At 39.6% G+C, this 13,624-nt stretch overlaps 2 long non-coding RNA genes across 2 annotated transcripts; one reads left to right on the top strand and one right to left on the bottom strand.

Moving 5' to 3' along the window:
• Positions 1 to 4,211: 4,211 nt before the first annotated feature.
• LOC103646758 (uncharacterized) lies at positions 4,212 to 5,278 on the bottom strand. The gene is made up of 3 exons (XR_562422.2): positions 5,188 to 5,278; positions 4,775 to 4,892; positions 4,212 to 4,482 (listed from the first exon to the last, which is right to left on the bottom strand). It is a non-coding gene; the product is annotated as an uncharacterized lncRNA (long non-coding RNA).
• Positions 5,279 to 11,283: 6,005 nt separating this feature from the next.
• On the top strand, positions 11,284 to 12,276 carry LOC103632440 (uncharacterized). The gene is made up of 3 exons (XR_555922.3): positions 11,284 to 11,517; positions 11,614 to 11,683; positions 12,197 to 12,276. It is a non-coding gene; the product is annotated as an uncharacterized lncRNA (long non-coding RNA).
• Positions 12,277 to 13,624: the final 1,348 nt, after the last annotated feature.

The following is a 13,624-nucleotide window of genomic DNA, read 5'->3' as shown; positions in this document are numbered from 1 at the left end:
TATGACTTTCGTTGCAAGAGAAAGATGCTATTGCTACCACTATATCAGTTGTTGCAAAATCAACCTAATGTCACACCGGATATTGCGACAACCCTAAATTTGTTGTATTAGGTGTTAGTTATTGCCACAACCTTTAAAAGTGGTTGCAATATATGGAACGTTTTGCCACTTTGTTATTGCATTGCGATAATCATAACTTTCGTTGCAACAAAAAGATGTTATTGCTACCACTAGAAAAGTTGTTGCAAATTCACCATAATGCGACACCGGATATTACGACAACACTAAATTTATTGCATTAGGTGTTAGTTATTATCATAACCTTTTAAGGTGCCTACAATATATGCACATATTTTGCCACTGTTTTTGGGCATTGCGATAGACATAACTTTCATTACAAGAGAAAGATATTATTGCTACCACTAGGAAAGTTGTTGCAATTAGTTGACGATTGTGCCACATGTTTTCCTGCGTTACGTTAAACTTGAATTTCATTGCAAATTAAAAGCTAGTTGTCATTTGCAACATGAAAAAATTGATTACGATTAGTTTGGCAATTCCCATAAATTATAACACATTGCATTAAAAAGATATATTCTATTTTTAACACGGATTGTAACACACTGCAGCAAAAATAGAAAAGAAAATAAGAAAAGGTCTGTTTTCAACATAAATGGTAACACATTGCATTAGAAAGGAAAATAAGAAAAATATATATAACATCATTTCAGATCTGATTCCAAATCTGATATATATACCAAAAAATCATGTTCACATACGTTACATACGTTACACCCCTTCCAAATCTAATATATGTATATATACCAAAAATAGAAAAGAAAATAAGGAAAAGGATCACATCAGTCATTAATTTTTGACACTTTCCAAACAAAAAATTAGAGAAGACACAACTTGTGCCTTCTGCGCCTGAACTTGATCTTCTTGTGCCTTCTGCGCCTAGCTCTGCTTCTGCCCCTTCACTGAAGCAGCTTGTGCCTTCTGCGCATCTGCTTCCAGACGCCCATACTAAACATCCTTGCATTGGAGGTAATGGTGCTACAAACAAAGTATTCCACGACAGCATAACAGGTATGAATTTGGAAAAAGAAATATTGCCTTCTAGGCTTCTACATGAACACTCTATGAAGTTCTAAGGTGCTTATTTTATGCACACGGTATAATTATGGATGTATTCATGTTTAACTTTAGAAGAAATTGTGTAAATATAAGAAACTAATTTCAGAAGATGAAAAAGACAGAATTAGCCCCTTCTCTACCTTTGTAAAATGTGTATGAACAGCTTACTGAATTATCTCTACAATTGCAAAATGTGTATGCACATCTTCTAAACGACATAATACTGTAATTATCATTTACATTACGTTTTTTATCCATGTACACTTTTTATCCATGCGTGCAATTTTTTATCCACGCACGCAAGGCGCGCAACCGTTACTAGTTATTGCAAAAGACGATGATACGTATGCTCCTGCCCCTCTAAGGGACGGGCGGAGGGAAAGGGTTCGAGGACTTGCCTGGACCCTGGAGAGAGGAAGCCGACGATGGGACGTCGAGCTCGGCAGGCGAGTTGTGTAGCATCAGGTGGACCTGCACCTTGAGGACGGCGGAGGGATAGGGTTCGGGGACTAGCAACTGAAGGCACATTCAAATCTCCAAAAAAAAGAAGAGCCAGATTAGCAGACTACACAAGCGACATCGTCTTTGGGGGTTCTGAGGGGGAGCAGCGATACTCACGGAGCCGGTGACGGCTAGGACGACGAGGGTGATGCGCGCCTATTCAGCTCCTTCGCTTAGGCCGGATGTCGTGATTCGGGATGGAATCGCCGCCTCCTCGATGGATCTTTGCCGACAGTCTTCAAATCAGCCCTGAGATTCCCACCGGGCAAGGAATCTCCCTCCACGGAAGGTCGGAGTGGCCGGAGGGGATGGCAGGAGCGCGGGAGACGGAGCGAGCGGATGAAGAGGGAAGGGGGACGACTCGCGGGAATGGGTCGAGATAGACTGATGAAGACAGCAGGCAGATGCGTCGATACTCTCGATGCCCACGATGGCGATCGATTTGTCTCCTTGTGTGCTTGCACGCGTCCTCCTCGATACATTAAAAACATCAGTATTGTTGCTACTCTCTCGTTTCCTGTTAGTCTGAGAAGAGGAAATGGAAATTTTAAAACAAAAACACAATGTTATTTCTATTTTTGATATTTATGAATTACCGACTGTTTGTCGACTGTTTGCCGACCGTTTCCGAGTGTGTTCACCCATAACAATCACCAAATTCATGGATTCTTGCTCTACGATAAAATCAAGAATACGAGTTTGCATAACACATTCTAATAGTTCTTCAAATGGATTTGCTAAATTTAGTTACTTACTATCCAGTGTGCTCTTTTTAGTAATTTAGTCAGGTCCGGCGTGCTCTTTTTTATTTCCCTTGCAACGAGGCAGCCAGATCCAATACGCGTGACACAACCTTCGCCTCCACCATCGGACCGCCGCTCACCCATAGGTCACGTCGCCAGATGTCGCTTCCCAACACGTCGCGTTGACCGATCTTTCCTCTTTGGTTGGATTTATGCATTGCACCAATCTATTTCTTCTTTTTTAAAAGGGAAGTGGTTGTAATACTATGGTATTTCATTCAAATGACTGTTGCTGTAATAATCTTTCCTCTTTGGTTGGATTTATGCATTGCACCAATCTATTTCTTCTTCCAACTCCTCTATAAAATAGCTTTAATCCTACTAAATAACTCATTTGTGTTATGGTACAATTTTTAAGTAATTAGGACAGCTATTATATTAATTAAAATGTTTATGTGGTGTGAGAGGAAAGTGCAAAACCTATATTTGTTTATGAAAAACACGTGAAAAAGTTAGACAGATATGTACCATACAAACTAAATGGAATCAACTGTCGCTGAGTTCTGATGCTTGTTCCCTCCTTGTAAAATGGAGAGGAAACAATTCAGTTAGGTTTCATTGAGAGAGTGATCTACACGCTTAAGCTTCTACTAGTTGAGTGCCCGTGCGTTGTAACGGAACCATATAATAACACGATAACTTATGTATATGTGTGTTATATTGTTAGAGATATGTGTCCATGTGTTGCAAGTGGAGGTAGTGCAACAGTCCAAGATCTTTTCTCTATAAAACCATGAGTCGTACAAGAATACTCAAAATGAGCAATCCTAGATTAACTCCATATTAGCATTATTGTAACGGTCCAATATTTTTCTCTAGAAAACCATGAGTCATACTGGAATACTAAAAAATGAGCAATCCTAAGTTAACACCTTATTAACACTATTGTCTTAATGAGCAAGACTAAAAATGCAAAGATCCCATTTCTGAGCTGATTTCTTTGTTGTATAATTCTTTGAAGAGTTAATCTGTGACTTACATAGCCTTATAAGTTATAAAATTATGAAATACATGTCCAATACTTTATACAGGTTTCTACACACAGAATACTGAGCTATCACTAACTACAGTTTCCTCAACCAAGAAAAATTAGGGTCAGCTATAGCTAAAAGAAGAGCAACATGCCAACAAGTATTTACTTACCAACAGTTTGATCGTCCCAAAATCGCATGTCGTTATATGTTAAGCTAAAAAATCCAGTCAAGTAAATTTTGCAAACTGAATGTGAAGAATATGGAAGTTAGTAGGTTGACGATAGAGGTAGTTTGTTTCAGTAGTGATAGCCTAATAATCGAGGCAGTTTGTTTCAATAGAACGTTGCCATCTTGCTCGTCCCTCCACCCATTCCTCCTTCACTGCAACACATGCAAAGATAAATGAACACCAAACCCAAATCAATTTGGAACCATGAATGCGACACAGAAATGAACACACCCTAATTTCCAAAATAAATCCAACAGTTTAAAAAAGTAATTATGACATAAACTTGATATGGAAACAGAAGCTAAGCATTAGAATCCTTGCTAGGCCATTTCTGTGTCGCATTAGTTTTTTTTTTCTCTTTGAAAACAGGTTACCCCGCCGGAGGCACTCTGATCCCATCTCTGGTTACAGAGCAACCTGATTTCATTACCATGTGCGTGTTGAACCAAACATGTGACAAATGGCATAGCGCATGCAGTTCGTTACCATTTGCGTTGTCACAGCCGAAAAAAGACAGTGCATGCAGTTCAGTGACAGAGAAGGAAAAAAAGGGACTTATTACTGATCTCCACGGTGAGATACCAGCAAGGCATTCTTTTATTACAGGTGGCCGCTGACAGATTTCTCAGAGCTACTCATACAGTAACGCAAGTACGCAACAGGAGTTTCTTCCTCGCAGCTTCTCACCAGAAAAGCCTACACAGCACAGCAACATCTCGCGCGGTCACTGGTACTGACTGGCGAGCTGGCCTTCCTTGACGATGTAGTTCTGCACCGGGAAGTCCTCGCCCTTGAAATACCTATCCAGCATGTCCCTCACACCATCCGCATACCGCAGCTGTATGAATTGTTTGTTTGCCCGCAATAGTCAGCAGCATGCACGAGAACGAATAGCAAATACTCATCATGAAAAATGCGCTATCAGTGTACATGTCGTCAAGGACTCAAGGTACACAGACACACTATTAGCTAATTGTTCCAGTTCTCAGTACAATTTTAATCCAGTAAAGCCTTAAGGTGATTGCCATTCTATTGAGTTCTGCTAATGCATGAAGCAGAGACCTAGTGTCCTATGAGGTATTAGAATTAGATAGATTTTCAATCTCAGGTAACAAAACTCAGAACCTGACCTGCGCATCAATTGTAGTCCCAGAGATGTGAGGGGTCATGGCATGGTTAGGCATGTAGCGCCAGGGGTGATCCGATCCTTTGGTGCTGGCTGTGGGAACCACACATCACCACCATATCCTGAGAAATGGGAATGAGATGCTCCATGTTACTACACAAAGTACCGGTCAATGTAGGAATATAGTCGCATTATTTCCCTATTCTTCAGATAAAATGTAGGCAGGGTGTCTTTTCAGGAAAGCAAAAAGCAAAACGGCTCATTTGAAGTTTTCATACTGAAGCCACGGAATACAAAGCATGCCAAGCTTAAGGAAAATAATATTAATTCATGGACCCCTTCAGTAGAATCAGACTAACTTATGTAGCAATACTGTTGTGTAAAGAGACAAAGAAAACATATTAACGTAGTAAGTACCAGCAATGTGACCGCTAGAACATGCATCTGCGACTGCTTGAGCATCCATGATTGCTCCTCGAGCATTATTCACAACAATTACACCTTTCTTCATCCAGGCAACATTCCCAAATGGGAAGGGCGCAAGGGCAGGCATTCCTCGTTCCTCCTTCCTAATCTGCTCTACTGCAAGGGTTTCATCAGCCGTCGTCCGTCCGGGTTTCAGGTTGAGGTACGCGCCGCCCCCAATCTCCATTCCTAATCTCCAAGCTCCGTCCCCCAATCTCTGTTCGCCGTCCGTCGTTCGGCTCCACTCTCCAGGCCGACCTGGGACCGAGCAGGCACGCACCGGCACACACTCTCCCTGGTCCGTCGTTCATCTCTGAAGCATCAGTTGTCTCTTTTTTTCTCTATTGTCGGCAGCTTGCACGCGTCGGTGCCAGGTCTGGTTACTGTTTTGGCTTGTGCGTTTTGGATCTTGCTGTTGTGCGTTTTGGATCTTGCTGTTGTGTGTTATCTGTCAGACTTCCAATTAGAGAAGAACCAGGATTCACAGAAGCACGATTAGCCATGCCCAGCAGGAGACCTCCCCCGATTCCTGGTGGATGCCAAATAGGGGATTTTGAATGTTCTGAATATGGCTTTGGACTGCCCCAGAGAAACTGGGGCCCTGATAAAGTCCCAGGACTAGAACTCATGTGTTCACTGTTGTGATCTTGGTATGAGTGGGAGTGCTGAAATGCAGCTCCCAGGGACTGGTTACCATTTGAAAACACTTGATCATACTTAGACCGGTTGCTATCCTTGCCAATAGGAGCAATCTTTGGAGCATTTGAAAGCATTTGAAACTAGTTCCAACAGAAGTACCTGGAGGAGAGTTAGCAATAGGTGAACCAACATGAGAATGTCTGTAGGTTCTTGGCTCTTCTTGGTCCAAATCGTGACCAAGCTGCTGCATCAAGCTAAGTCATAAGAAAACAAAAAAAATATCAGACCAGTAAACTACATTAGAAAAAATTTAAAAATATCAGATAAGTAATGATCAGTAAACTGCATGGGAAAAATTCACATGTAGGAAAAGTAAGTGAAACAGCATGGTGCCAAAAACTCAATTTCAGACATGTAGATTCACACACATTAAATGACTCCGGAAGGAGTAAAGAATCAGACAATTTAAATTGCAAGTGAATTATTCAAAATAAAGTCAGCCGTCACTGCACTATACATCTAACTTCCAAGCTTATCAGAAGCAGTAACTTCATAAGTCTCTAGAGTATCATCATAAGAATGTGGCACCCAGAACCACAACAAAATGACAGCTCCAGCAAATATAAATATATATATATATATAATTATATATATATAATTCAGAATATTGGTGAGAAGCTGTAACAAGCAAATAGCCTTGAAAACTAAATCAGAGTCATACTTTCTGCGTGTTCCACCAGGACGACTTGGTTCCAACTTGATTCGTTTTCCAGCTATCTCACTTTTATTCAGTGACCGAAGAGCAGCCTCTACTGCTCTTACATCATAGAACTCAATAAACTTATGGTGTTTCTTGTTTGGTGTCTCTCTTATCTGCAGATGAAAAGTAAAGTAGAAGGCAAAGCACCGTCAGCATCTATTACTGCACATAATTCCATAAACCAATCTATTGTTATACTTACATGATTTTTTCGTTCCTTGCCCTGTCAGCATCTATTTTCCTGACCTATGATGACGACTCAAGGAGGTTTGCAGCCGACAAGCAATGAAGCTAATATGTGCACCAACGACAATGGTAGCCAACTTGGTACACGGATTGTGGACGAGATTATGGCCGGGAAGAACGTCTTCTTTGATCTTCCTCACAAGTAAAAATCTATCTACCCATATTGTTCTCTACTGCTTTGGCCTTGGCGCAGATCATAATTATAGTATATTGTTTTCATACCTCTTAATTGTTGAATGAAATCTTTTTACAACACTATTTTAGTCATTGTTTGCTTAGAATATATTTGTGTGGCAGGTTGACTGGTGAGATATGGACCTTGAAATTCCATTGCATTGGAGCACAACCTGGAAAAGAAATTGTCACAGTAAATATTGATAAAGCTTATGTTGCCTTTTACAACGTGGTGTACATAAAATCGAAACTTGGATATTCTGGGAGGGACTTCTTGTTTTACAAGAAACGATGTGGCATTGATCGATCCAGGCTATTGGCACTTGATTACATCCACCAAGAAGAGGCCATGCTCCATGCCCAGCAGGAGACCTCCCCCGATTCCTGGTGGATGCCAAATAGGGGATTTTGAATGTTCTGAATATGGCTTTGGACTGCCCCAGAGAAACTGGGGCCCTGATAAAGTCCCAGGACTAGAACTCATGTGTTCACTGTTGTGATCTTGGTATGAGTGGGAGTGCTGAAATGCAGCTCCCAGGGACTGGTTACCATTTGAAAACACTTGATCATACTTAGACCGGTTGCTATCCTTGCCAATAGGAGCAATCTTTGGAGCATTTGAAAGCATTTGAAACTAGTTCCAACAGAAGTACCTGGAGGAGAGTTAGCAATAGGTGAACCAACATGAGAATGTCTGTAGGTTCTTGGCTCTTCTTGGTCCAAATCGTGACCAAGCTGCTGCATCAAGCTAAGTCATAAGAAAACAAAAAAAATATCAGACCAGTAAACTACATTAGAAAAAAATTTAAAAATATCAGATAAGTAATGATCAGTAAACTGCATGGGAAAAATTCACATGTAGGAAATGTAAGTGAAACAGCATGGTGCCAAAAACTCAATTTCAGACATGTAGATTCACACACATTAAATGACTCCGGAAGGAGTAAAGAATCAGACAATTTAAATTGCAAGTGAATTATTCAAAATAAAGTCAGCCGTCACTGCACTATACATCTAACTTCCAAGCTTATCAGAAGCAGTAACTTCATAAGTCTCTAGAGTATCATCATAAGAATGTGGCACCCAGAACCACAACAAAATGACAGCTCCAGCAAATATAAATATATATATATATAATTATATATATATAATTCAGAATATTGGTGAGAAGCTGTAACAAGCAAATAGCCTTGAAAACTAAATCAGAGTCATACTTTCTGCGTGTTCCACCAGGACGACTTGGTTCCAACTTGATTCGTTTTCCAGCTATCTCACTTTTATTCAGTGACCGAAGAGCAGCCTCTACTGCTCTTACATCATAGAACTCAATAAACTTATGGTGTTTCTTGTTTGGTGTCTCTCTTATCTGCAGATGAAAAGTAAAGTAGAAGGCAAAGCACCGTCAGCATCTATTACTGCACATAATTCCATAAACCAATCTATTGTTATACTTACATGATTTTTTCGTTCCTTGCCCTGTCAGCATCTATTTTCCTGACCTATGATGACGACTCAAGGAGGTTTGCAGCCGACAAGCAATGAAGCTAATATGTGCACCAACGACAATGGTAGCCAACTTGGTACACGGATTGTGGACGAGATTATGGCCGGGAAGAACGTCTTCTTTGATCTTCCTCACAAGTAAAAATCTATCTACCCATATTGTTCTCTACTGCTTTGGCCTTGGCGCAGATCATAATTATAGTATATTGTTTTCATACCTCTTAATTGTTGAATGAAATCTTTTTACAACACTATTTTAGTCATTGTTTGCTTAGAATATATTTGTGTGGCAGGTTGACTGGTGAGATATGGACCTTGAAATTCCATTGCATTGGAGCACAACCTGGAAAAGAAATTGTCACAGTAAATATTGATAAAGCTTATGTTGCCTTTTACAACGTGGTGTACATAAAATCGAAACTTGGATATTCTGGGAGGGACTTCTTGTTTTACAAGAAACGATGTGGCATTGATCGATCCAGGCTATTGGCACTTGATTACATCCACCAAGAAGAGGCCATGCTGTCTGATAACATGGATGAGAGAAAAATAAGTTTGTGCTCACAAAAGATCCACCCAGTGATCTAGAGGTAAGCATAACTCCCATCAAGCGTCCAAGGCAGCGAACAAATGTTGATGAAGAAACTATAGAAGTGTCGATTGATGCATATAAGGAGTGGCTTGCAATACTACAACATGATAATCCAGAAATGGGTAAGTTAAGATGTCAAACTCATTACATTAAATACATGATATGTTATAGTTTCCACAGTTAAACTTACATATTGTTTAAGTGCAGATTTAATGGATGACTTCAGGGAGGATACGATCAAAACATATAAAGAATGGTTAAGGCATCAAGGCGATCTTCCAGATATCTGTAATTTCTTTTATTTACAGCCTACTAACATATAGTGTATATTTTCGCAAATTGTTAGAGATGTAACTGATGCCTATGCTATCCGCAGTATTGTATGAACGACAAAGCAATGATGACCTAATATTATCAGATGAAGAAATTCATGGCAGCAGCAAACCTACTGCTAATTGGCCATCTCATGCTAGACGTCATAGGAAAAGAGATCCTGGTATTTTTTACTAAGAGTGTTTTTTATTCAAATGTTGCAATCTTCTACTTTGAATATTTCTACCCATTCAGATGTTATTGGTATATATGTAGATAACGATGGAGTCTTTAAAAAGGAGGGGTGTGGTACCCTTAAGGGTATAGCAGCAGCCACCAAGCGAATCAAGAACGGTGATCACAAACTTAAGATTGAATTTTCATCTAAGCTTGGAGGTCCTGTAGGACCAAACGCTCGCACTTTTGTGGATGAAATCGTATTGTTTACAAAGAAAAAGGCACCACTCATTGGAGTGAAAAAGTGGAAAGATATAGAGCTCAATGTTAAATCTTCGATAGCCTCTGACGTACTGGTATGTGAAATTTCTTTACTTGAGCCCTAACAGTTAGCTAGAACTATTAGTGGTCTACTATTCCCAAATTACTAGACAATTAACCTTCTCTTTATATCAAAACTGAAACAGCGAAGGTGAGAGTTTCTAACCAATGAGGACGCGCATGAAAAGATCTGGTCTATTGCTAAGGAGAGATACAAAGGATGGCGATCAACGTTAAGCTCAACATACAAGGCATACAATAGTTATGCTGAAAGGATGAAAAACAAGCCTGAAGATGTAGACATCGTCGAGTGGCATTACATGATGTTGTATTTTGGATCTGAGAAATTCCAGGTTTGCTGTTTCATTTCCTTTACTTTAACGATTGGCACTTGCATAATATGGATGATTCTAGCGATTTATTTATTAATTCATTTGCAACTATTATTATTTTCTAGAAAATAAGCAGCCGGAACTCGGAAAACCGTCAGAAACAAAGAACGAAGCATATAATGGGTTCTAGAACTTTTTCCCAAATAAGCTTTCAACACGTAATGATATGACCACTACTTTATTTTCCATGATTAATGACAAACTTGTATGATACATTCTTCACATTACAGAGAGATCCAGAAACTGGTATAGAACCAACCGATCTATCCCTTTGGATGATTACTCATTGTAAAAATGATGAATGGTCGGAAGAGGCTTCACGTGGCATTTATGTGAGTAAATCACAAAGCTTACTACTAAAACATACTTTAAAATACTGGGCATGAATTCTTATTTGAATTGAGCTAACTTGAACTATATTGTTCTTTTCAGGAGAAGGCAGCAGAGAAAATTGTTGAGAAAATATATCAAACAGAAAGATTTAAGCTAACAAGAGAAGAGGAAAATGCTATTTTCCAAACAACATTCAAGGAAACAACAGGATGTAAGGCAAACAGACTTCATGGTCATGGGTACCTATCAAGATATCCAACAAGAAGTCAAGTGATGGAATCAAAGTTCCTCGAACAAGCTCGTGCCACGGTTGCAACCAACCAAAAGAACATTGAACTCGAAAGTCAGGTCCAGTTGTTAAATGAAAAACTTGCGTGTGAGGTTGCAGAACGAGAAAGAATACTACAGGAAAAAATGCAAGCACTGCAAGAAGAAGAAGAAAGAAAAAGACAAGTGCTTAGAGAAGAAATGAGGCAAGAAATGGTTGCTGCCCTTGCTGCTGTAGCACAACAGGTATAAAATTTGATATTTGTATTTTTACCATCATTGCTATTAGAAACTTTTGCAACATAAATTGTTTGATCAATTGTTTAATGCAGAGCAACTGTGAAAGCACCACTCCAATCGATCCTTCTTCCGTTGTCCCTACTAAACCTCCTGAACTCATCCCAGCTGATCCTCCTGCACCTGCACCAAGTAGTGCAAACAACGTTCGTACACCAGACACAAACAATAAGAAAGACAATATGCCAACAAACTATATTAGCTCTTACACTCTAAGGAATAATGTGACAAGACGTGTGCAGGCAAGGGGCAACAAAAGAAGCGAATGTGTATGGAATGCAAATGTTCTTGCATTATGATCATATAAACTGTTTTACAACATTTTTTTGATAGTTTTGTTTTTGTAATCCTGAATATGATTATAGGTACAATCCGCAAGTGCAAGCGAGAAGCAAGGTAGATCAACTTAAGAAGCTCTATCAAAGTGTGTTTAAGGTATGTCCACAATCTATTTTTATTTCTTTTGTAGTTGTGCATGCAATGGATTTTAGTAGCCTAAACAGATTTTAGTTAACCATAGGAGCAGTACACATGTTTGTGGCTCTCTGCAGCATGCTTATTTGGTAGCTTGTTTTCGCTCTTGTTAGGCTGGTGCTGCAGCTGCCTTCTCTGGTAGAGATAGAGTAGAACGCTTGCTGCTGCGTGCTTCCTGTTGCTGCGTGCTACTGTTTGTTTCTTGCCGCTGCTAGCTGCGTGCTGCTGCGTGTTGTTGCTGCTGCTTGCTGCATGCTGCTTGCTGCTTGTTGCGTGTTGCTGCATGCTGCTTGCTGCTTGTTGCGTGTTGCTGCTTGCTGCTTGCTGCTTGCTGATGGTTGCTGCTGATGCTGCTTGCTTTGAGTTGTGTTGTAGTTGTAGCTGTAGCTGTAGGCACTACAGTTGTAGTCTTCCACTAATGATTAACCAAGTTATTGTAGCTTTACTAATTATTGTTTTGAACACTTCCAACAGGTTCCTTGTCGTCGTGATATCGTCGTCAGCCTAGCTAACCATCGCTTGCATCAATGGAGGGGATGGAGGGGTACACGATGGCAAAAAAACTTCCAATAATTTGCTAGTCTTGAGTAGTTTATTATCTATGTTATCACAATCCAAGCTAGTACGAGGATGCTGTGATTGTGAGCTATGTTATCAAATTAATTTGTATTTGGCCACTATTTATTTGGTGCAACCTATTTGTTACAACTTATGGTATGGATATAGTTAATATATGAGACAAGGGACAAATATTATGGTTGTCAATTTTGGTTCTGACGTTACTGATGTAAAATATAATTCTTTTGCATAACATTTTATACCCAATAGAAATGCAAAATGCATTGTCGTATAAATTGTGGGTTTGAATATGTGTAAATGCAACGGTTTTATTAGTTGTTGTATGGTTCAGTTGCAATGATTTTTTTGTTGCAATAAGATGTAATTACCATGGATCTATTTCGTTGGGACTTCAGTAGTCGCAACCTTTTCTTCTTGTTGCAACATCATTAGTTATGATATTTTTTGTTGTTGTTATAACGGTTCTTACCATAGATAATTTTTATAGCAAAATGATCATGTAGCCACGAGACACATTATGTTGCAAAATGATCAAATGCAACGAAATTATTTGCATTGCAATACATCTTGTTGCCATGAGTCACTTGTGTGGCACTAGTGTTTTGTTGCCACGAAGCATCTTGTGGTAACAAAGCCATTTGCAACAGATTTAAATGTGGCATTAACACGTATTACCATGAAATATGTTGTGGCAATAGAGTTTTTGGCAACTATCGTAAATGTTGCAATATAACTTATTGCAACAGAATAGTCCATTGTAACAACGAACTATTGCAACACTTGAATACGTTGCAAAAGATGTAGTAATTGCAACAGAACGTAAAATTGTTGCTATAGCCTATTGCCACTCTGTTTTCTGCAACAGCAGGCAACGGTAGTTGTTCTATCGCAATTGGTGCCTTTCGCAACGATTTATGGTCTATCGCAACGATTTTTGCCCATTGCAAGAAGGTGATTTTTAGTAGTATGTGTTGTTATTCTTTAGCGCACATATGAGATGCACCTGGCTTTACCCCTTAAATCCGGGTGTGACAACAACACCCATTCGTTTTCCCTCAATTTCAGATGTTGATGCCTCAGTGGGGATTACATGCTCCGACACCTCCTCTAGCTTAGGTTCATCGATAAGTATATCTACTCGAATGTATTATGAACTAGAACTTACTATGAACCAGCTCCAGTGCGTCGTATAAATTCAATTTAGTTTAGAATTGTTGTTTGTATTAACCTTTGAAATCTTGGCTTAACTTGATTTTACGGGGATCGGGGGTTATGGGCCACAACACGAAACCACCAGTGATAGCAGCACCAGGTGGAGCTTCT

The sequence above is a fragment of the Zea mays genome, chromosome 2, assembly GCF_902167145.1.
Source record: "Zea mays cultivar B73 chromosome 2, Zm-B73-REFERENCE-NAM-5.0, whole genome shotgun sequence".
Lineage (NCBI taxonomy): Eukaryota > Viridiplantae > Streptophyta > Magnoliopsida > Poales > Poaceae > Zea > Zea mays.
This window is presented reverse-complemented; position numbering and strand designations above follow the sequence as displayed.